Source organism: Schistocerca americana, chromosome 5 (genome assembly GCF_021461395.2).
Source record: "Schistocerca americana isolate TAMUIC-IGC-003095 chromosome 5, iqSchAmer2.1, whole genome shotgun sequence".
NCBI lineage: Eukaryota > Metazoa > Arthropoda > Insecta > Orthoptera > Acrididae > Schistocerca > Schistocerca americana.
In genome coordinates, this window is record NC_060123.1 from 589777262 (window position 1) to 589799625 (window position 22364).

The window sequence follows — 22364 nt, forward strand, 5'->3', positions numbered from 1 at the left end:
AATAGTTGTAGTCTTCGGAATTGAATAAATTATATATCTATTAAAAGGTAATAGTCTGCAGATTCAGAAAACGCAAAAAAGTAAAAATTGAACTTTTCATGATTTTGAGCCTTTCCGGAGCCCCTTAAACTCAGCGTGTGATGAATGTCTGCTGCTTCCCTCCAAATGTCACGAGGCAGGTATAGCTCGCGCACAGCGAGGGGAACGTAATGAGACAAAGAAGAGGCCGGCGAGCGACTTACCACTGCGTGTAGAGTCGGCCGTCCGAGACGTCGTCTTCTGCGGCGCTGGGCGACGGCCGCCTGTCCAGGTCGCTCCTGCTTCCGTCCACTGCAAACAAAACGGAGCACGCAATCAAATCCGCCACAGGGACTCTTTCATTGCAGGCAAAATCTCTGGACAAAACGGCTAGGTGTCGCGGATTTGCTTCGTGAAAGATGGTGGTACGATACTGGTGTTTGTGCGGAAACATGTACCAGAAGTACCTGGAGGAGTGGCGCTGTTAAGAAATGATAGCTGCTGTTCCTCGTAATCGAGAGTACTGACTAATGGATTGAGCTGCTATTCTAATTAAGGCTGTGTACGGTGTACGTAATCAACGGAAATTTGTCACTGCTAGTAGGACTATTGGGCTGAGGATAGGGGGAGGATGGAGGCAGCGTTGCACAGTAGGAGCGACCTTAGCTGACAAACGCTCCTTGGCTCATCACTGGCAGGGCTGTGTGGCCCGCACGCCACGCACTTCGTCTAATGGAGCACAAAATATCGCCCAAACGCAAGGCACATGGCGAAACCCATCCCCCTCACAAGCTGCGCAACAATCGGATCACGGTGCACCTACGGGTGGCCCGCTACCTCCAATTGCCCTTCCACACAGGGTTGAAAGCCGATACTGACGCCTATATCTTTTCTTTCAGCAACTGACTCAGTGTGTTCGCTAATTTCCGAGACTAACGCTCTATAAAATGCAATGTTATAAAATTTTATGTTATTAAACTGACGGGAAAAAATGGCAAAACCAAGAAAGAGTTTGTAAGTAGGCTGTTTAAGTTTTTATATTGGTAACGGCACTTAGCGCTCTGTATGAAAAAGTCTGGCTGTGCTGTGTGCAGTCTGTGGCTTGTTAGCATTGTTGTAATATTCGCTATTGTAGTTGGCTGTTAACAATTGCGCAGTTGGAGGTGAGCCGCCAGCAGTGGTGGATGTGGGGAGAGAGATGGCGGAATTCTGAGAGCGGATGATCTGGACGTGTGTCCACCAGAGACAGTAAATTTGTAAGACTGGATGTCATGAACTGATATATCTATTATGACTTTTGAACGCTATTAAGGTAAATGCATTGTTTGTTCTTTGTCAAAATCTTTCATTTGCTAACTATGCCTATCAGTAGTTAGTGCCTTCAGTTGTTTGAATCTTTTATTTAGCTGGCAGTAGTGGCGCTCGCTGTATTGCAGTAGTTCGAGTAACGAAGATTTTTGTGAGGTAAGTGATTTGTGAAACGTATAGGTTAATGTTAGTCAGGGCCATTCTCTTGTAGGGATTATTGAAAGTCAGATTGCGTTGCGCTATAAATATTGGCTGTCAGTTTAGTGTTGATCAGAATAGGTAAAGAGCGAAATGTCTGAGTACGTTCAGTTTTGCTCAGCTGTTTGAAAAGCAAATAATGTAAGAGGTTTATCAGCACAGTAATTCATTAATTTTTCTAAGGGGACGTTTCAAGTTGTCCGACGTAAACTAAAGTTTCTACATCTGAAAGATAACGTCTGTTCATATTACTCGCCCGTCGTCTAAAAGTGGCGCTAGTAGCGCCTCTATGAGGAAGTAAATCAGATTTGATTCACATACACGCTGTAACGGTCCTGAACCTTTGAAATTGCACGTCATGAGTTGATGTTAGTCAAAAATGCCTTTAATGTGAACTCACTGAGTTTGAAAGATGTCTTAACTGCGCCACGACTCGCTGCGATACTGCGGAAAGACGTGGTAGAAATGTAGCCACTGTACACGATTTTTGGTAGTGGTGGTCACGGAAAGGTACGGCCACAAGAAGACCGGTTTCGGGACGGCCACGTGGCACTATCCGGAGGGAAGACCACTGTGTTCGCCGGCCGTTGTGGCCGAGCGGTTCCAGTCGCTTCCGTCCGGAACGGCGCTGCTGCTACGGACGCAGGTTCGAATCCAGTCTCGGGCATAGATGTGTGTGATGTCCTTAGGTTAGTTAGGTTTAAGTAGTTCTAAGTTCTACGGGACTAGTGACCTCAGCAGTTGAGTCCCATAGTGCTCAGAGCCATTTGAGGGAGGCATGTTTCAGCCGTTTGAACCACTGTGTTCCGCGAATGGCTGTGGCGCATCGTACTGCATCTACAGCAGCAATCTGAGCAGCAGTTGGCACCACAGTGTCACGACGAACTGTTACAAGTCGGTTAATTCAAGGACAGCTTCAAGCTAGACGTCCTGTAGCGTGCATTCCAGTGACTCAAACCACCGTCACTTTCGACTTACGCGAAAGCTCATTGGATTGGATTGGCCTGGATTGTTTTCGGGAAGGAGACCAGACACCGAGGTCATCGGTCTCATCGGATTAGGGAAGGAAGTCGGCCGTGCCCTTTGAAAGGAACCATCCCGGCATTTGCCTGGGGCGATTTAGGGAAATCACGGAAAACCTAAATCAGGATGACCGGACGCGGGATTGAACCGTCGTCCTCCCGAATGCGAGTCCAGTGTTTAACCACTGCGCCACCTCGCTCGGTGAAACCTAATTGGAGAACAGGGTGGAGGTCTGTTGTGATTTCTGATGAAAGCTGGTTCTGTCTCGGTGCCAGTGATCGCCGTGTGTTGGTTAGAAAAATTGGTTCAAACGGCTGTGACCGCTATGGGACTTAACTTCTGAGGTCATCAGTCCCCTAGAACTTAGAACTACGTAAACCTAACTAACCTAAGAATATCACACACACCCATGCCCGAGGCAGGATCCGAACCTGCGACCGTAGCGGTCGCGCGGTTCCGGATTGAAGCGCCTAGAACCTGCTCGGCCACCGCGGCCGGCTCACGTGCTGTTGTCGTAGGTATCTACGGAAAGAGGTAGGAGGACAGTGGAACTACCACTCGGTGCTAAATAGTTGGACATCCACGACTCTTCACACAACGTAGGATTCGGAGGCTTCTGTGCTCTGTAAAGTAGGATAGATGGTGATCTGTGGCATCTTCGCCACAAGAGCACAATGCTGGTGGACGCACAGTTTTTCGGGGCACGTCGTTCATTGTACATTGTTGAACTGGAGTTCAACAGCAGACCACCTCTACGTGTTCACATGTTGACCCACCTACAACGTCAATCACAACTGCACTGGGTGCGGCACCATCGAAATTCGACCGCCGACCAATGGAAAACTGAGGGCTCTTCGGATGAATATCATATTTGCTACACTAGGTCGATGGTCATCTCCACAAAACCCGTCATCGAGATGAACGACGGCTCGAAACGTGCAACGCGCCACGGATGCAGGCTGGTGGGACCAGTACTGTGTTATGGGAGACATTCTCCTGCGCTTGCATGGGGCCTGTGGTAGTAATCGAAGGCAAGCTCACAGCTGCGAACCACCTGCATCTACATCTACATCTACATGATTACTCTGCAATTCACATTTAAGTGCTTGGCAGAGTGATCATCGAACCACAATCATACTATCTCTCTACCATTCCACTCCCGAACAGCGCACGGGAAAAACAAACACCTAAACCTTTCTGTTCGAGGTCTGATTTCTCTTATTTTATTTTGATGATCATTCCTACCTATGTAGGTTGGGCTCAACAAAATATTTTCGCATTCGGAAGACAAAGTTGGTGACTGAAATTTCGTAAATAGATCTTGCCGCGACGAAAAACGTCTTTACTTTAATGACTTCCATCCCAACTCGCTTATCGTATCTGCCACCATCTCTCCCCTATTACGTGATAATACAAAACGAGCTGCCCTTTTTTGCACCCTTTCGATGTCCTCGGTCAATCCCACCTGGTAAGGATCCCAAACCGCGCAGCAATATTCTAACAGAGGACGAACGAGTGTAGTGTAAGCTGTCTCTTTAGTGGACTTGTTGCATCTTCTATGTGTCCTGCCAATGAAACGCAACCTTTGGCTCGCCTTCCCCACAATATTATCTATGTGGTCTTTCCAACTGAAGTTGTTCGTAATTTTAAGACCCAGGTACTTAGTTGAATTGACAGCCTTGAGAAGTGTACTATTTATCGAGTAATCGAATTGCAACGGATTTCTTTTGGAACTCATGTGGATCACCTCACACTTTTCGTTATTTAGCGTCAACTGCCACGTGCCACACCATACTTCAATCTTTTCTAAATCGCTTTGCAACTGATACTGGTCTTCGGATGACCTTACTAGACGGTAAATTACAGCATCATCTGCGAACAACCTAAGAGAACTGCTCAGATTGTCACCCAGGTCATTTATATAGAACAGCAGAGGTCCAAGGACGCGCCCCCGGGGAACACCTGATATCACTTCAGTTTTACTCGATGATTTGCCGTCTATTACTACGAACTGCGACCTTACTGACAGGAAATCACGAATCCAGTCGCACAACTGAGGCGATACTCCATAGGCCCGCAGCTTGATTAGAAGTCGCTTGTGAGGAACGGTGCTTCGCGCTCGATCTCTTCCCCGATGGCGATGTCATCTCTGAGCTGTCGTTTTCGTGATACGCAGAATCAGTGATGTATTTCGTTCCAAACGCGGACAATGATGCTATTAAGCAGGCGGTCACAATGTTTTGACTCAGCAGTGTATGGCCGGCTGAAGTAAAGCTGCTAGCATATACACGAGTCGCGGCAGAGGACAGTGGTCGCCGGCCCTTGTCGACCACGTCCCGCCACGCGTGCTCAGAGGCGGCAGAAGGAGGGGGCAGTCCAGCAGACGGCGTTTACTTGGCGCCGAGGTGTGACTCGCCGCGACCTCGGCACCCTCTTTACGACGACGCCTCCCAAGGCGATAGCTATCAGCCTGTTTGGCACGCTGTTTGCAGCTCGCCACCGTTTCTTGCACCTGCGCTATTTCCCCAGTGGCATTCTACTCCGCCCGAGGAATTTTACGCGTGCGTACTGGAAAAGATCGACAGCCGATAACTGACAAGGGGAGGCCGCCAATTGTGAAATTTAGATTCGATTCATACTGCGCATAATAAAAGCTCATGGCCAGAGGTGTAATGTGCCAGAGCACCAAGATGCACTTCTCAGCCGTTGTCGAGAAAATCGACAGTTAAAAGAAACCGTTGCGGTGAAATACTCTCTACGAGTAATGATTTTCTACAGCGTCATAGCGCAGCGGTAAGCGCTAGGGTTCGTAATCCAAAGGTCTCCGGATCGAATCTCGCGCCATGCAATATTTTTTTATTATTAGTTTTTTGCAATTCAAATATATATATTTAATGAATTGCTTATGCATGTTGGTGAAGGCGGATCGCTCTCCAATTGTACCGCCTCCATTTTTCCGTTTGTTTAACAGGGTGTACCAAAGCTGTCCCGTCCGCACTGATTTTCGACGATGTTATAAGTTGCGCTAGGGACCGCATCTACCTTCTTTCGAACTTAGCAGGCCACTACGCTGTTATGGGGCGGCTCGTTTCGGCCCATTCAACATCTGTCCTTCAAGTGTAACGAGCGAGTAACGTAGTTTATATTTCATACCTGCCACAGCAAGTTTGTGTTCGTGGGGTCTCTATTCTAATTCGAACGTTTGACTTACGCTATACGTATTCGTTTCTACGTCTTCCGTTAACTATACGTGGTTAACATTATGAAGACAACTAATAACATTTGTGAAATACAACTTTGTTATACGTGGTTAACATTATGAAGACAATTAATAACATTTGTGAAATACAACTTTGTTTGCGGAAAACATAATGATGTCGAAGTCGCCAGTTTTTCCACGACAAACGACTTTCAACAACTTATTATATGCATAATTGTTGCAACTGATTGGCGGGAATTATATATATATATATATATATATATATATATATATATATATATATATATATATATATATATATATATATGAATTACAAAAAACAAATACTAAAAAAAAAGTTGCATGGAGCGAGATTCGATCCGGCGACCTTCGGATTACGAACCCAAGCGCTTACCGCTGCACCACCACGCTGTAGAACATTACTAATCGTAGAGAGTATTTCACCGCAACGGTTTCTTTTAACTGTCGATTTTCTCGAGAACGGCTGAGAAGTGCATCTTGGTGCTTTGCCACATTACACCTCTGGCCATGAGCTTTTATTATGCGCAGTATGAATCGGATCTGAATTTCACAATTGGCGGCCTCCCCTTGTGAGTGTTGGAGCGCTCGTCTAGCTTCAAGTACACCTCTCTTAGCCGTCGCTAGAATAGGCCGAGCGAGACCCCGGCCGTCTCTCGAACAAAGTTCCTACATCTACATACAGTAACGGGCTAAAACATTACGACCACTGCACGATGCGCTACTGAATGCTGCCTGGTGGCACTTGCAAGTGAAGTACATAAGCTAACCAGAGGCGAACGAGAAATCATTTTAGCGGTGAGTCGGATCGCAAAAGGGGGTAACACTGCCTTAAGCGACTTCGTCGTGGTCCGGCGACTGGGAACGAGCATCTGGGAAAAGGTGAAACTGGTCGGTTGTTCGCGTGCTACTGCCGTGAGCATTTATCGAAAGTGACTGACGGTTCCCTTGTCCCCTCAAGGACGTGGTCATTACAATTGCAGTAGTCACTTGGTCATCGAGACGGGGCTGTGGATCGATGGACACTCGTCGCCTGGTCGGATGAACCTTTTTTTTTTCACCAGGTCGACGGCCATGTCGGGATACGTCGTTACTTAGGCGAACGGCTGTTCGAAACACATTGCCACGGACACAGGCCGGGGCACACCGACTTAAGCTTCAATAGGATCTGTGGCAGTGATCGAAGGTACTGTGACGTCTATGGACCCGTGACCATAACTGCGGAACGCTTGTACCCTACTTCTGATAACTTGGCAACCAATTTTATCCGATTTAAACCAGATGCACCACATCTGGAATGCTACGCCGACAAACCACCGGCCCGTGATTTTCGGAAATTACGTGCCCTGTGTGTACACGTACCTCGTAAAACCTACCGAGGAATGCGCTCGGACGGTGCACCAACAAGCTACTAAGCAAGTGTATTTTATCGTTACTTGTCGTTCAACTTTGACATAAGACACCTCCTGATATTGACAAAGGATGTACTTGCAAACGCTGCCGGCCGAAGTGGCCGTGCGGTTCTGGGTGCTACAGTCTGGAACCGAGCGACCGCTACGGTCGCAGGTTCGAATCCTGCCTCGGGCATGGATCTGTGTGATGTCCTTACGTTAGTTAGGTTTAATTAGTTCCAAGTTCTAGGCGACTGATAACCTCAGAAGTTAAGTCGCATAGTGCTCAGAGCCATTTGAACCATTTTTTTGCAAACGCTGTTTACCTTCTAAGCACTATGCGACTGCGGGAGATGCAAACCATGAACGCCGTTGTAATCGTCACTGCTGTATGCTCTACAAAGCAAGCCACTGTGCAGTACTTGCCGGAAAGTACTGTGGACCAGTATCACCGATTCTCTGCCCCGTTCCGTTCCCCAACTGAACGAGCGAAAACAGCTCTCTGTACACCTCTGCATGCTACTTAAACCCTCGTATCTCATTCTAGTGATCCCTCAGCGAGACAGACGATTGTAACATCGGAACAGTGACACACCATAAATTTACACAACAGGTTCAAAAATGTCTCTGAGCACTATGCGACTTAACTTCTGAGGTCATCAGTCGCCTAGAACTTAGAACTAATTAAACCTAACTAACCTAAGGACATCACACACATCCATACACAACAGGATTTCGTGACAGCAGTGTCGCCTTTCCTCCACGGATGACCATTATCTTCCGAGGGCATCTGTTACACTTTGGTGTGGACTGTTACGATCCTAGCATTCCGTCGATGTCTCTTGTCACGCCTGCTTGACAAAGCCTGCAAACACTGGAACACTATTCTAGATTTGGTCGCACTAGCCTGCAGTGTGAGGTTTCCTTTTGCCGATCAAATGCTCTTTGCCGTAACCTTTCTAACAAATCAAATACTTCTATCAGTTTACCGAGTACAGATTTTACTAGCCCGCCCGGTTTCATATCTGTTAGTGTTTTGCATCTATCCACATTTAAACAGAGGTGGCAATTCATTCCACCAACAGGAAATTTCGTCCATATCTTTGTGGATTTCCTTACGATCGTCCAACGAGAATACTTTCGTGCTAGCCAAACATTCATCGCGTGTATCAAACATCTGCAGAGATACTCCGTATGGCCGCATTTCGTTTGGTAGTCTATCAGTGTGGTGCAGAGGCGAGTGGCTTTTCGAAATCTAGTAAGACGGGATCTATGCGCTCATCTGCATCTGCTGTTTGCGAAATGCCATGTTTTAATGAAGCAACATGTTTTTTACACGAGTGGTATTTCATAACTGCGTGTTGATTCTTTGAGACAAGCCTATTTATTTCTCTCTATGACCGTTGTAATGGCAGAGCTTAAAATAGGCTCTAAGACTCTCCCACAGGTGGACATTAACGGTAGCGGTCTGTAACTGTGGATTAGTTCTAAACAGGGACAACCTCTGGTATTTCCATTCACGCGGAATCGTTTGATGCGCGAGATATTCTCTTCAAGAGTGAGCTCCTTCATAATTAACTGAGCGAATGGTGCGGTGAACCTACTAAGAAATGCCACTGGAAATGCCCTCACGTCTGATTACATTATTAATTGACGACAGGCAGAGGAAGAAGAAGAGAGAAGATGAAGAAGGCGACATAACGTCCAACCGAAAAGGGAAGTGTTCTATTTGAAGGTCTTCATAAACGTGTTTCGGGTCTGTTGTTTGTGCGACACTTTAAATTCTGCACGAAATTGAGAGATGCTGTAGCAAATACTTGTCTACATGAACAGCAGGCACATTCAAAAAGATTATTCTGTCTGTCAGAACTTCAGTGTATCATATTTACACACAAGCAACATGCAATCCATGTTTTGTTAATTTGGTGGGTGCTTCTGCTGCTGCTACTATTACTCCTGCTTTCATATTCCAACTGCGCATCTTCCCAATCCGTTAAATTTGTAGTAACGACAAACGGGAGCTTTCCTAAAATAAACAGAGGTACAATTTCGCATGAATAAAGACAGCCGTATGAAATTTTTGGCAGTGAGAGACCAATAGGGAACTTCAGACGCCTAATCGTTAGAGGGTGAGTCAAATGAAAACCTTAAATTTGTAATAACAAATCGAAATTTCGCGCCCTTATCCTGTAAGTTGGTAAGCGTGCTACAAACAGCGTGCAGAATGGGCTGTAGGTGGCAGCATAGTGAAGATGCACACATACCGTCGCAGTATCAGTGTAAAGATGGCCGCCCCACTTGCGACTTGCACCAGGGTAGAACAGCGTTCTGTTATTCGGTTTTTGTGTAGTGAAGGTGTGAATCCTATTGAAATTCATCGACGAATGAAGGTTCAGTACGATGATGCGTGTTTGTGACGGCAGCAAGTCTACGAATGGAGTAGGAAGTTCGCAAATCGTGTGACTCCAGTGGAAGATGCTCCTCGTCCATGTCAGGCACAACGAGTTGTGACTCCACAGAACATTGCAGCAGTTGAGGCCATAGTGAAGAAAAACCGCTGAGTGACACTGAATGACATTGCAGCATGTTTACAGATTAGTCATGGGTCAACACACCACAATGTGCACGATGTGCTCCAGTTTCACAAAGTGTCTGCAAGATGGGTGCCACGGCAGCTGACTCCTGAAATGAGAGAACGACGTGTTGATGCTTGTGAAGAACTTCTTCGGCGCTTTGAACGAGAAGGTGGTGGCTTCCATGCAAGAGTCATTACTGGAGACGAAAGCTGGATTCACTTCCACCAACAGGAAGTGAAGAGAGCGAGGAAGGAATGGCGCCATTCCTCATCACCAAAACCAAAGAAGCTTCGAACAGAACCATCAGCAGGGAAGGTTATGCTGACTTTCTTTTGGGGCGAAAAAGGCGTCATTTTGGAGCATTACATGCCTAGAGGGACCACTGTCACCAGTGAATCATACACAGATCTCCTAAAAAATCATCTTCGGCCTTCAATCAAATCAAAGCGACGTGGACAGCTGTCAGCAGGTGTCCTTTTGCAACATGTCAATGCAACGCCCCACACTGTCCGTACAACAGTTGCAACAATCACAGACCTGCATTTTGAGTGTCTTCCTCATCCATCACACTCACCAGACCTTGCCCCAAGTGCCGGGTGGTGTGGCCGTGCGGTTCTAGGCGCTTCAGTCCGGAACCGCGCGACTGCTACGGTCGCAGGTTCGAATCCTGCCTCGGGCTTGGATGTGTGTGCTGTCTTTAAGTTAGTTAGGTTTAAGTAGTTCTAAGTTCTACGAGACTGATGACCTCAGAAGTTAAGTTCCATAGTGCTCAGAGTCGTTTTTTTGAACCTTGCCCCAAGTGATTTCCATATGTTTGGACCACTCAGAGACGCAAAGGCAGAAAAGAAGTTCCGTTCTGATGAAGAGGTATGCCACGCGGTGCAAGAGTGGTTGCGCGGAATACCAAAACAATTTTTTCTAAAGGAATTTTTGCACTTCGTAATGAACTCTTTTTTTGCTGCGTGGGAGGCGTCCGCCGTAAGTGTGTTTGTGGAGAGTAGGTTACTTTAATATATAGCGTACAGTGTGATGTCTGTCTTTGTTGAAGGAAGATGAGAAAAAGAAGAGGGTTAGCCACGGTGTTGTCCCCAACCGATGAACGGACCATCAACGACGTCACGTGCCCTCACTCCATGAGAAACCTCGGAAAGGTTTCGGCGAAGAAGAAGTTTTCGTAACGATCTCTCCTCCTCTTGCCGTTCTGTTTGTTTCACAATCGCAGATCGAAACTCTCTTTTTTTTTTTTTTTTTTTTTTTTTTTTTTTTTTTTTTTTTTTTCCCAATGTGACTAATTTCGGGCTGAAGATGGATATAATGTTTCGAACCTAATAATCACTCTGTCTGACGCTCAATTAACCAAATTCTGATAAGATCGCTGCAATAATTGTGGCAGTGGTCAGTTTTGGGCGAAGCTTCCCTTTTCGAATCGAGTCTCGAATGGTGACTCCCCTTTTGTAGGACTGGTTAGTATTGCGCTCTTTGTCGCTGGCACGTTTCTGGTAAAGATTCGCTGTCATTACAGGCAGCGCTTGACACTTTCCGTGTGGCAGTATCGCGAGCATTTGATAAGGGCAAATCCAGGTGAGTCGCGGGCAAACTTCCGCCGGGCAGATAGCACCGACCGCCACCTGGCGCGGGGCCAAAGCACCCTCCGTCTCCCACCTACTTATCGTCGTATTATTTCCACTCAAATAACGGAACAGATGTTTCGTCTTAGCAGTTCGCCGTACCGCACGTGTAGTGGCGGCAGTGCCAAATGACCGTACAATTTGTTACTTTGCAACCAGCTGATCTACAGGGTCAATCGTAAGTCAGTAAAAATATTACGAGGATTCCTTGCTGCTGTACCCAGCCAAAAGAACAGTTGCTTATTTTTCTTTGTGTCTTTCTGTTTACAAAACGAAAAGAAGTTAAGTATTTAAGTAAAGAAAACCAATGACATTTTAGGAAAAGGATTCAAATTTTGGGAGAAGAAATGTTCAAATGTGTGTGAACTCCTAAGGGACCAAACTGCTTAGGTCATCGGTCCCTAGACTTACACACCATTTAAACTAACTTATGCTAAGAACAAGACACACACACACACACACACACACACACACACACACACACACACACACACACACAAGCCCATGCCCGAGGGAGGACTCGAACCTCCGGCGGGAGGGGCCGCGCAGTCAGTGACATGGCGCCTCTAACCGCGCGGCTTAGTGGAAGAGATAAAAACTTTCAGATTAATTGAATTATTTGTCGGTGCTTGGCAGCACATGATAACAAATTAAACAGGAAACATTTCCAAATGTCCTGAAAATTATTTTTATTTCGTCAACAACCGGCTTTCGAATTCTTAGGCCATCGACAGGTGGCAAAGCCGACAGCCACATCGTGACAAAATAAATACAACCTTGGAAAATATTAGAAGTGTTTCCTATTTACCATTGAAAACTTTGAAGTTTACTGATAACATTGTAATCATGTTTCACAAAGCAAAGGACTTGGAAGATCAGTTACACGCAACCGATAATGTCTCAAAAAGAGGTTGTAAAATGAACTTGAACAAAAGTAAAAGAAAAATCTCATTTGATCAATTATAAATGATTCTGAAAGCCTGCGACTGTGAAAAGAATAGGTTTGTTTATAAAAAATTCATCTGCTACCAGTCACGATTTTCCTTATTTTATTTTTCGCACGAGGCGTTTCGGGAAATGATTTCCATTTTCAAGTGCGTTTCTCTGTGTTTGTTACGCCATTTGTATGTGATATTGTCGATGTGTAAGTGTCTGCTTCATTTCGTTGACTTTGAATTTCGTTATGGTCCATTTGAGCAGAGTCACACACACACACTGAACATCACACACAACTTGTTGTACACTTTAAAACATCGAAAACATTTATGTAAAATGTTTCGTGAGAAAAATAAAATGAAGAAAATCGTGACTGATAGCAGATGAGTTATTTATACATGTTGTTGTTGTTGTTGCTCTATCCTGTGCAAGCTTCTTCGTCTCCCAGTACCTACTGCAGCCTACATCCTTCTGAATCTGCTTAGTGTATTCATCTCTTGGTCTCCCTCCACGATTTTTACCCTCCACGCTGCCCTCCAATACTAAATTTGTGATCCCTTGATGCCTCAGAACATGTCCTACCAACCGATCCCATCTTCTAGTCAAGTTGTGGCACAAACTCCTCCCCAATTGTATTCAATACCTCCTCATTAGTTATGTGATCTACCCATCTAATCTTCAGCATTCTTCTGTAGCACAACATTTCGAAAGCTTCTATTCTCTTCTTGTCTAAACTATTTATCGTTCACGTTTCACTTCCATACATGGCTACACTCCATACAAATACTTTCAGAAACGACTTCCTAACACTGAAATCAATACTCGATGTTAACAAATTTCTCTTCTTCAGAAACGATTTCCTTGCCATTGCCAATCTACATTTGATATCCTCTCTACTTCGACCATCATCAGTTATTTTGCTCCCCAGGTAGCAAAACTCCTTTACTACTTTAAGTGTCTCATTTCCTAATCTAATTCCCTCAGCATCACCCGACTTAACTCGACTACATTCCACTATCCTTGTTTTGCTTTTGTTGATGTTCATCTTATACCCTCCTTTCAAGACACTGTCCATTCCGTTCAAGTGATCTTCCAAGTCCTTTGCTGTTTCTGACAGAATTACAATGTTATCGGCGAACCTCAAAGTTTTTATTTCTTCTCCATGGATTTTAGTACCAACTCCGAACTTTTCTTTTATTTCTAGTCAACATTGTCAAAAGCTTTCTCTAAGTCTACAAATGCTAGAAACGTAGGTTTGCCTTTCCTTAATCTTTCTTCTAAGATAAGTCGTAGGGTCAAAAAATGGCTCTGAGCACTATGGGACTTAATATCTGAGGCCATCTGTCCCCTAGAACTTAAAACTACTTAAACCTGACTAACCTAAGGACATCACACACACCCATGCCTGAGGCAGGATTCGAACATGTGACCGTAGCGGTCGCGCGGTTCCAAACTAAGGCGCCTAGAACCGCTCGGCCACACAGGCCGGCTTACGTGAATACATCGAATAACTACCCAAGAGGTATCGAATAATGAAAAACGACATTTGTGGAACAACTTGACAGGACATATTCTGATATTCTTTGGCATCAAAGAACAGTCGATCTGATTATGGAGGGAAGTGTGGAGACAGAAATTGTGGAAGAAGACCAGTGGGTGTGCACTGTAAGTGGGATCAAATGGATGTGGGCTGGCAGTAGTTGTGCAAAAACGAAGAGGCTTGTACATGGTGGACTACCGTGCAAAGCTGTACGAAGATCATTACAACAACAATTACGTGACCTACGTTGTGTTCGATACTGTAAATTGTAAGGGTAGACTTAAAGATAACTTCATTATGGATACTGACTAATCACTTAGATTAATCACGTTCACTATGTTACGTACGGCATTATTTGTTACTTTTAAATTCTCGAAGGCAATGAAATGAAATGATTAAAAGTAAAATATCGACACGTGCTATGGACATTGGTACACGCTCCACGGACTGACGACAGTAAAAAATAAAAATAAGAAAATTAAACGACTGTGTGACATAAGAAGAACGCTGTACAGTGGCCCCGTATAGAACAAGGCTTTATGATAACTCAGTGAGTTACTGCTGCACACGCGGCATTCTCGCGGTACCTATTAGCCTGCTGACGGAACGGATTTTAAATGTAAAGCATTCGTGTCTCCGCCGACAGGGATAGGTAAGTAACAACAGCCTGCCGTTACAACACTCAGTCGACTGAGGGGACTGATGTGAGCTTACAGAGGACTTAATTTGCATTCAGAAAGTTGCATTCGTGGCACGGGTTTTAGTAAATTTTCTACATCCGAATTAGTCTTTGCAGCACTTTTCCCATTTCTGTACGAAGCCCTGCTTTACTGTCACCATCACGCCGATCAGACTGTTCCACAATTCATGTCTCCCACACACGAATGGTTCAAATGGCTCTAAGCACTATGGGACTTAGAGCCATTTGAACCACACCCGAATGTTGATGGTACCGCTGTCCTCCATCGGTGGATTTCAACTGAAACTGGATCGACTAGATAAGCGTTCTCATGCTGAGAAATCTCCCAGTTTTGATCCTTTCATCAACTCAAATCTTACTTTCGGTTAAATCACCTAACCTCTGCAGTTTTCATAACACCTCACCCCATCTCAGTAGTACATCTATCTTGTCACCCCCCCCCCCCACCCCCCCCCCCCCCCATCTCTTTCTCCCTCTGTTCAGACACAAGTATCAAACTTGTTGCAAGCGCCAACTTAATATATTGTTAAATGAAGCGATCAACAAGCTAATCTCTAATGTCTAGTTGATGAACAATATGTACTGAGTAGGAATAATCCAGTTACACGTAATTTTAGACCAAGGAGTAATGAAGAAATATCATGACCGCTAGTTTTATAGATTGTGTAAATAGCACAAGTTAATGTTAATTTTGCAATGAACATATTAGTTTGTGCAACTTTCGAAAATTCATGTGCTCACCAAAGAAAATCCCTGCTCCAACGCAAACTTTGATATCAGCTTCAGCTACATTCTTTGGTTTCTTTACATCCTATAAGGAACGTAGGAGTGGTTGCCTATGGCGAAGTCAGTGTAGCGCTGTGTAAGCAACATAGCTGTAAGACATCAACTGTGTTTCACTAAATGACTTGTGCACCAGCATTCTGCTAATTACGGTAAATCAGTGCTAGTCAACATGGTCCCTACCGCCCACTAGTGACCGCTCAAGCTTTGTTGGTGAGCTGTAGGCGGTAGTGCTTTTAAAAACATTTTCATATGGTTCTGTTAAAATTGGCGTGAAAGGTAAGTAGTGGTTGGGAAGGGAGTGCGACAGGCTTGTAGCCTATCCCCGATGTTATTCAATGTGTATATTGAGCAAGCAGTAAAGGAAACAAAAGAAAAATTTGGAGAAGGAATTAAAATCCATGGAGAAGAAATAAAAACTTTGAGGTTTACCGACGACATTTTTATTCTGTCAGAGACAGCAAAGGACCTGGAAGAGCAGCTGAATGGAATGGACAATGTCTTGAAAGGAGAATATAAGATAAACATCAACAAAAGCAAAACAAGGGAAATGTAGTCGAATTTAATCAGGTGATGTTGAGAATATTAGATTAGGAAATGAGACACTTAAATTAATAAATGAGTTTTGATATTTGGGCAGCAAAATAACTGATGATGATCGAAGTAGAGAGGATATAAAATGTAGACTGGCTGTGGCAAGGAAAGCGTTTCTGAAGAAGAAAAATTTGTTAACATCGAGTTTAGATTTAAGTGTCAGGAAGTCGTTTCTGAAAGTATTTGTATGGAGCGTAGCCATGTATGGAAGTGAAACGTGGACGATAAATAGTTTAGACAAGAAGAGAAGCTTTCGAAATGTGGTGCTACAGAAGAATGCTGAAGATTAGATGGGTAGATCACATAACTAATGAAGAGGTACTGAATAGGACTGGGGAGAAGAGGAGCTTGTGGCACACCTCGACTAGAAGAAGGGCTCGGTCGGTAGGCCATCTTCTGAGGCATCAAGACATGACCAATGTGGTACTCGAGGGCAGCGTGGAGGATAAAAATCGTAGAGGAATACAGTAAGCAGATTCAGAAGAATGCAGGTTGCAGTAGTTACTGGGAGATGAAGAACCTTACACAGGATAGAGTAGCATTGAGGGCTGCATCAAACGAGTTTCTGGACTGAAGACCACTACACCGACATCGCTAAATCACAAGAAATAATAGTTGCAGTTGTCTCAAATTACAAACTGTTATCCAGGCCACGAACGTAACCTACGGATCACCCCGTCATCGCGAAGGAACTCTACTTGATCACGCAGGAAACTTTTCAGAGGACATTCTTTGGACTGCGGGGTGAACAATGTGCTTTTCAGAGTCACTGCCACGACTTAGAGACGTTATTTTCTTCGACTTGTGCAGAGCATCGGCATAACTTCCAGTGTTGGTTGTTATTCAGTCGGAACCCGACAAGATCTCGCGTGGCAATTCAAAGCCAGACGGCTGGATCGGTGTGCACGGCATTTAATCGTAGTATTAATCAGCCACACGTGAGTGTAGCAGTCATTAGTATCAGAACCGTTGTCGACTGATATCCTTACGGTTCGGAGCAGTGGGCGACGAGAGCGATGGCTTCCTTTCCTGGACGTTTAGGGACCGCTTATATATAAGTAAAAAGATCAATATGGAAAGAGACGGATTACTTGAAGCAATTTTATGTAATAGCTGAAAGTGTCACATCTGAACCAACATTTGAACGCGGAATTTAGGTTGTGACGAACAAAGGATCTTCCTGTGCGAGGCAATCGATTAGGCATAAATCTATCTCTGATCCGCGAAAACATCGGAGCATTGAGTAGAATGACGTCGTGTGTTGATGAGGAGGCGGCAGAAGTGTACGGAGACGCAGGGCGCGCTGTCGGGTTGGACGCGTTTTGAGGCCGCGGCCTTGTTTGCGCAACACTGGTGCAGACTGCAGAGCTGCCGGCGAGGCGGGAGAAAGCCAACAAGTGGCCGGCCGCCTCCCCCTCCCCTCCCCCTCACACACCCACACACGGGCCCACGCGCCCAGCCGGCCGGCTCACAATCGGCGGTAGCTGACGCCACAGGCGGAATCGCTACTGCGGTGCGGTACGCTCCTCAATCCCGCACGCGACCAGGCCGAGTCTGGACGCTTGCTTAACATTTGAACAGGCGCGGGACCACGCTTAACTTGCCGTTACCCCCACTTTTAAAGTTGTACACTTGCCTACCATTCTTACAATAATACAATATACACGGATAAACCAAAACATGACCACTAATCACAGCGACGATAGATGTCGCGCTGCGGGCACGTGACGCGGTAACAAAACTACACTACTTGCCATTAAAATTGCTACACCAAGAAGAAATGCCGATATAAACGGGTATTCATTGGACAAATATATTATACTAGAACTTACATGTCATTACATTTTCACGAAATTTGGGTGCATAGATCCTGAGAAATCAGTACCCAGAACAACCACCTCTGGCCTTAATAACGGCCTTGATACGCCTGGGCATTGAGTCAAACGGAGATTGGATGGCGTGTACAGGTACAGCTGCCCATGCAGCTTCAACACGATACCACAGTTCATCATGAGTAGTCACTGGCATGTTGTAACGAGCCAGTTGCACAGCCACCATTGACCAGACGTTTTCAATTGGTGTGAGATCTGGGAAATGTGCTGGCATCGGCAGCAGTCCAACATTTTCTGTATCCAGAAAGGCCCGTGCAGGACCTGCAACATGCGGTCGTGCATTATACTGATGAAATGTAGGGTTTCGCAGGGATCGAATGAAGGGTAGAGCCACGGGTCGTAACACATCTGAAATGTAACGTCCACTGTTGAAAGTGCCGTCAGTGCGAACAAGAGGTGGCCGAGACGTGTAACAAATGGCGCCCCATACCATCACTCCAGTATGGCGATGACGAATACACGCTTCCAATGTGCGTTCACAGCGATGTCGCCAAACACGGATGCGACCATCATGATGCTGTAAACAGAACCCGGATTCATCCGAAAAAAATGACGTTTTGCCACTCGGGCACCCACGTTCGTCGTTGAGTACACCATCGCAGGCGCTCCTGTCTGTAACGCAGCGTCAAGGGTAACCGCAGCCACGGTCTCCGAGCTGATAGTCCATGCTGCTGCAAACGTCGTCGAACTGTTCGTGCAGATGGTTGTTGTCTTGCAAACGTCCCCATCTGTTGACTCAGGGATCGAGACGTGGCTGCATGATCCTTTACAGCCATGCGTATAAGATGCTTGTCATCTCGACTGCTGGTTATACGAGGCCGTTGGGATCCAGCACGGCGTTCCGTATTACCCTCCTGAACCCTGCGATTCCATATTCTGCGAACAGTCATTGGATCTCGACCAACGGCAGCAGCAATGTCGCGATACGATAAACCGCAATCGCGATAGCCTACAATCCGACCTTTATCAAATTCGGAAACGTGATGGTAGCACGTCATCTTTGTGGTGTAGCAATTTTAAGGGCCAGTAGTGTATACTACGCGGAGTAGACACGGACGGGGCATCACCCTAACGAAGATATGGGCTGCATATGGGGAAATCATTTGAGATAAGCGACTTTGACCAAGGGTAGATTATTATTACGCAGGGCCTGTGAACGAGTACGTCGAAAACATATTTTTTGAGATGAGAGCGGCATGATCACCCCTGCGTCATCGCCAGGCTCGAGAAGCGGCTACTACCTACGGCGGAACAGCATCTCAATTTCAAAATTTGACAGTTCTGTTTTTTAATGAAAATAAACGCACCGAAATAAAGAATAGACGAGAATGAAATTAATGACGGCGCAATGATATCGGTGCAGACCGTTCGAATAAGCAGAACCCTCGATGTACTGAACTAGAAACGGGATTTCCTCCTTTCCACGAACAGGAACGTCAGTGATATGAAATAAATATTGAAGATAAAAATCTTGTAAGTTGCTGTCAGCGTCATATTCCTCTTCAGCTTCTTCTCATACAATAGACGTGACGTTTCGAGCTCTCTGCTGGCATCTTTTTCAGGATCTTCTGGAGTCCCCAGTTAGCTGAACACTGCATAGGACCAGAGTTGCGTTCACTTATAAAAGGAAGTTCTGCCTAAGACTAGTGTTGCGTTCACTTCCGAAAGAAAGTGGTTTTATTGCTTGGAATTGGATACTACATTCTAATAGCCTAGTTTTGTTTTTATTGATGACCATATCCTCTGATCTTTGACGTCTGTAACAGAATTACCATGTTATCAGCAAACCTCATTTTTTGTTCCTGATGACGACATCCCCACTTCCAGGTCCGAATGGGGGATCATTTTACCTCCAGAATATTTTACCCGAGAGGTTGCCATAATCGTAAAACTGAACAGTAGGGCTGCATGCCCTGCTTTATTCAGCTAGTCGCAGTACCAAGCTACGGTGCGGATGTCCAGGTGAGACACTCCACTTTCTAAGGTCTGCAGTTTCCATCGTTTCAACCCCGTCCTCGCAAATTTTGCTCATTTCACAGTTCCATTTTGCCTTTAAGTAATAGTTGTAACAATAATTTACCAAAAAAGAAAGACAGGGAATGGAAAGGTGGGTGATTTGCAGAGACCGCCAACACAGTGGCTCATCGTAATGAAGTTCGCTCTCGCCGCCTCTTCTCTGTAGAACAGTTACTCTCCCTCGGCCACTTGATATATTCAGGCCCGGGGCAGCGCCTACCCTCTGCGGCTTTATTAAACTTCTGCCACGGTGGGGGTGCTGCCCGGCGGAACGCCCTTTTTTATGTTTTCCCTGCACGTTTTATTACCCTGCGTGCAGACAGCGTACGTAAACTCTGGAGGACGACGTACTAGAGGCTATCGTCCACGCCCCATTTGTCAGAGGGGGCAGTGTCTACAACTGTTAGAAACACTTGTGGGGGAGGGAGGGGTGAGAGGGGGGGGGGATAAAATGGAAAAAAGTTTCCTCATTCCAAAATGCCACTCTCCAGTTTCAGACATTGGATACAACTACTAAAAAAAATAATCTACAGCTTCATGATCACCCTGCATTTCACAATTACATGTTTGGAAAAGGCTGATAGTACCACTTTAGGCTATTTCGCTGATGTTTCACTATAGAATAGCACACGGGCAAAGTGAACCTCTAAACGTTAGCGTGGAGTTCTGATTCCATTTCTCCCTATCTGGGTGGGAGTCAACCAAATATTTTGGCGCTCAGAGGAGAAAGCTTGTAATCGAAATTTCGTGAAAAGTTCTCGCCGCTACGAAAAACGCCTTTGGTTTAATGACTGCAGTCCCGTCTCGCATATAGTATCCGTGTAACGTTCCCCTTTTTCTAGATAACAGAAAACGCGCCCTTCTTACTTGAAGTTTTCGATATCCTGTGTCACTCCTGTCTGGTACGGCTAGCACAGTGCGCAGCAGTACTCCAGAAGAGGTCGGATAAGCTTAGAGCAGGCAGTATATTTAGCAGATTTTTTGCATTTTCTAAATGTTCCGTCAATACAATGCAGTCTTCGGTTCGCCATCCCCACAGCATTTTTTATGTGGTGGTTCCAATTTCAGTTGTTCACAAATTGTAACTGCAATGCAGAGGTGTTTACCTAGATCGGCAACGTTTAATTTTCTGTGATTTAGATTTATCTTAGAAAATAGATTACGGAAAGGCAAACCTACGTTTCTAGCATTTGTAGACTTAGAGAAAGCTTTTAACAATGTTGACTGGAATACTCTCTTTCAAATTCTGAAGGTGGAAGGAGTAAAACACAGGGAGCGAAAGCCTATTTACGATTTGTACAGAAACCAGAAGGCAGTTATAAGAGTCGAGGGGCATGAAAGGGAAACAGTGGTTGGGAAGGGAGTGAGACAGGGTTGTAGCCTATCCCCGATGTTATTCAATCTGTATATTGAGCAAGCAGTAAAGGAAACAAAAAAAAAAAAAAAATTTCGGAGTAGGAATTAAAATCCATGGAGAAGAAATAAAAACTTTGAGGTTCACCGATGACATTATAATTCTGTTAGAGACAGCAAAGGACCTGGAAGAGCAGTTGAACGGAATGGACAGTGTCTTGAAAGGAGGATATAAGATGAACATCAACAAATGAAAACGAGTATAATGGAACGTAGTCGAATTAAATCGAGTGATGCTGCGGGAATTAGATTAGGGAATGAGACGCTTAAAGTAGTAAATGAGTTTTGCTATTTGGGGAGCAAAATAAACCATGGTGGTCGAAGTAGAGAGGATATTAAATGTAGACTGGCAATGACAAGGAAAGCGTTTCTGAAGAAGAGAAATTTGTTAACATCCAGTATTGATTTAAGTGTCAGGAAGTCGTTTCTGAAAGTATATGTATGGAGTGTAGCCATGTATGGAAGTGAAACGTGGACGATAAATAGTTTAGGCAAGAAGAGAATAGAAGCTTTCGAAATATGGTACTACAGAAGAATGGTGAAGGTTAGATGGGTAGATCACACAACTAATGCGGAGGTATTGAACAGAAATGGAGAGAAGAGAAATTTGTGGCACAACTTGTCTAGAAGAAGGGATCGGTTGGTAGTGCATATTCTGAGGCATCAAGGGATCACCAATTTGGTATTGGATGGCAGGCGGAGGGAGAAAATCGTAGAGGGAGACCAAGAGATGAATACACTAAACAGATTCAGAAGGATGTAGGTTGCAGTAGGTGCTGGGAGATGAAGAACCTTGCACAGGATAGAGTAGCATGGAGAGCTGCATCAAACCAGTCTGTGGACTTAAGACCAACATAACAACAATCGTGTGACCGAAATTTAACCGTATTTTTTAAGTATTCTTGTGGGGGTCTCACCCTTTTTATTGTTAAGGGTAAATTGCGATTCAACATCTTAATATGTAACAACAATTTTACAGAAAGGAATCAACGTAACCTACAGAAGATAGGACTGAAAGCACTGAAACATGTCTGGATAAAACAAAACTCCGAAGGTGTCTCGCACAAGGCGGAATTCCTTATCCAGTTTTCTTAGCGAGCACGGAAATAA

The 22364-nt window shown here is 45.0% G+C and overlaps 1 long non-coding RNA gene across 1 annotated transcript in view; it reads right to left on the reverse strand.

The window, feature by feature from the left end:
• Positions 1–248: 248 nt before the first annotated feature.
• The window catches only part of LOC124616782, a 166049-nt gene continuing 143933 nt past the window's right edge, over positions 249–22364 (reverse strand). Inside the window, exon 3 of the long non-coding RNA XR_006979883.1 lies at positions 249–330. This is a non-coding gene — a long non-coding RNA (uncharacterized LOC124616782). The remainder of the gene's footprint in view (positions 331–22364) is intronic.